Source organism: Bison bison, unplaced genomic scaffold, assembly GCF_000754665.1.
Source record: "Bison bison bison isolate TAMUID 2011002044 unplaced genomic scaffold, Bison_UMD1.0 scf7180017864293, whole genome shotgun sequence".
In the NCBI taxonomy this organism is placed as follows: Eukaryota; Metazoa; Chordata; class Mammalia; order Artiodactyla; family Bovidae; genus Bison; species Bison bison.
The window spans coordinates 1,898,014-1,900,739 of NW_011494865.1; positions in this window are offsets into that span (position 1 = coordinate 1,898,014).

The following is a 2,726-nucleotide window of genomic DNA, read 5'->3' on the forward strand; positions in this document are numbered from 1 at the left end:
TTCTAGAGGCTCGGCGGGGGGAGAACCTTCTTCTTGCCCCTCTCCCAGCTTCTGGGGGCTTCCAGTTGATGAAGCTCAGGACACTGTAGCCCAGAATACTGTACCCCAGCATGCTGAATACCTCAAGCAGAAGCAGAAAGATTGCCCTGACCTTGTCCTTCTTCCCTGAAACAGGAGAATAAAATTCCCATGGGAGAGGTGGCCTCCCTGTACCAGGAGGAAGGGGGACTTTCTTATCACCAGGGCAGGGAACTGGGGGTCGCGAAATCTGAAAAAGGTTTGTTCATTTCACCTTTTTCCTAGTTATTTCTCCACTTCCCACCCCAAACCCAAACCCCTTTGTCTTCCCCGTTCTTCACAAATTTACTTGTTTCTTTGTCTCAAAGGTACAAAATCTTCCTGTTTTGATCACTTCTGGTATGTATACTCTTGTAAAGACTCCTCTATACAAGCAAAAATTCAGTCAAACGTGTTTCCTTCTCTCCTGTTCATCTTTGTCAGTTCAACTTCCACACCCAGCCAGGGACCCTAAGAGGGTTGAGAAAAACTTTTTCCTCCTTACCTGGCAGTCCTTGAGTGCTCTTGGCTTGTGGCTGCATCGCTCTAATCTCTGCCTCCATCATCTTTGTATCTGCATCCTCTCTTCATCTTATAAGAACGCTTGTCATTGGATTTGGGGCCCCCACCTGTATAATCCAGGATGCTCTTGAGAGTCTTTTTTTTAATGATTTTTCTTTTCTTTTTCTGCAAGCACGCAGCTTGCAGGATCTCAGTTTCCAGATCAGAGATTGAACCCAGGCCACGGCAGTGAAAGCACCAAGTCCTTTACCACTGGACACCCAGGGAATTCCCTCAAGGGTCTTAATTACGTCTGCAAAGATCCCATTCACATCTGGGCAGAGATCTCTTTGGGAGAAGGGGCTCCATTCAGCCCCCTCCACTCTCCCCATCTCTGGTAGGGAGGACTGACCAGAGCAGACAAGACTCCAGAGGCTCCATGAGCAAATCACACACTCAAATGGAGGGGCTTTGCAGTGAAAAGTTTACTTTCTGGTGGCTCCTCTGAAGCCTTGCTTCCTTCTAGAGCCTCACTGTCTGACGAGGGAGTAGCCAACCCCACTTGGCTGCTAAAACTTGAAATGTGGCCAGTCCAAATGGAGCCGTAGTGCATTGCCCAACACATGCCAGAATCCCAAGACTTTACATGGAAAAAGGAATATAAAATATCTCATTCATAACTTCTTATATCGATTGCATGTTCTAATAATAACATTTTAGGGGGCTTCCCTGGTGGTCTAGTAGTTAAGAATCCGTCTACCAATGCAGGGCACACAGGTTCGATTCCTGGTCCGGGAAGATTCCACATGCTATGGAGCGACTAAGCCCGTGTGTCACAGCTACTGAGCCCACGCGCTGCAACAAGAGAAGCCACCGCAATTAGAAGCCCATACGTTGCAACTAGAGAATAGCTCCTGCTCCCCACAGCTAGAGAGAGCCTGTGCATAGCAACGAAAGCCTAGTGCAGTCAAAATAAATATATAAAACAAATCTTTCTAATAAATAAATAAATAAAATAACATTTTGGATAGACTGGGTTAAAATATACATTACTCATATTAAGTTCATTCACTTTATTGTTTTAAATTGCAGTAAAATTCATGTATCATAAAATCAACCATTTTAAATTAAAAAATTCACTGGCTTTTAGTGCATTCACCGTGTTGTGTGACCATCACCACTACCTGGTTCTGGAACATTTCTATCACCCCAAGTACCCTGATGAATAGATGAAACCTCTTTTATGTTGGATTCAGGATGGCAAGAAGGGGGAGCTCTCACACCCTCTCACACGTTGCTATCCGCAGACTCCAAACAGGAAGAGATGTACCTTGCATCTCCAACAGAAAGAAAGTTGTTACTTTACTACTTCAGGAGGAAGAAGGAAGATTTCCTCCTTGCCCGGCAACTGCCCAGCCAATGAGAGGCTGCAACAACTCAGCCAATGAAAAGCCAATACACTTTGGAGGAACTCCCAGCTTCCTCCAATGAGCTCTTTGTTTATCATAGCCCCGCCCAACTCTCCTTTCCTATAAAGAATGGTCCTGTCTTTGTGTCTCTGGACTTAGTTATAGTTTTGGTTATAGGTTACACGCTGTAACATGCTTGTCCTGAATTGCAATTCTCTGATAGTCCTCAATAACCCCATTTGCTGGTTAAAAACAAAACCCAGAAACCGGCTGTTTTAGTTTTAGTCAACAACCAATTAGCAGTCACTCCCCTCTCTCCCCAGCCCTTGGCCACCACTGACTTGGCCATTAGTCTCTATGGAGTTCCCTAGTCTAGACACAGCAGGGACTTCAGTGGCTACTTTATGCCAGTGGATGCTTGGCTTCCAGGACCTCATAGAGTGGTACCAGTTGGGGCCAGGCCCACCCCCACCCCTACCCCCACCTGGGCAGCTCAGCCCTGGCACAAAGTGGATGCTCAATAAACATAGATGCTGGGAGAAGGAAGGAACAGGGATCCCAGAAAGAGAAGCAACTCTGGGATCCCCATTCTGCCCTGCCGTCTGAATGGCCTGGGCAGCAACTCAGTTGAAAAGTAGAGATGTGTGTGTGTGTGTGTGTGTGTGTGTGTGTGTGTGTTATAATAAAATATATGTACATATATATATTTTTATAGATACCAAATATATCTATTTGGTCTTTGCCCCATTCCTGGCTCAG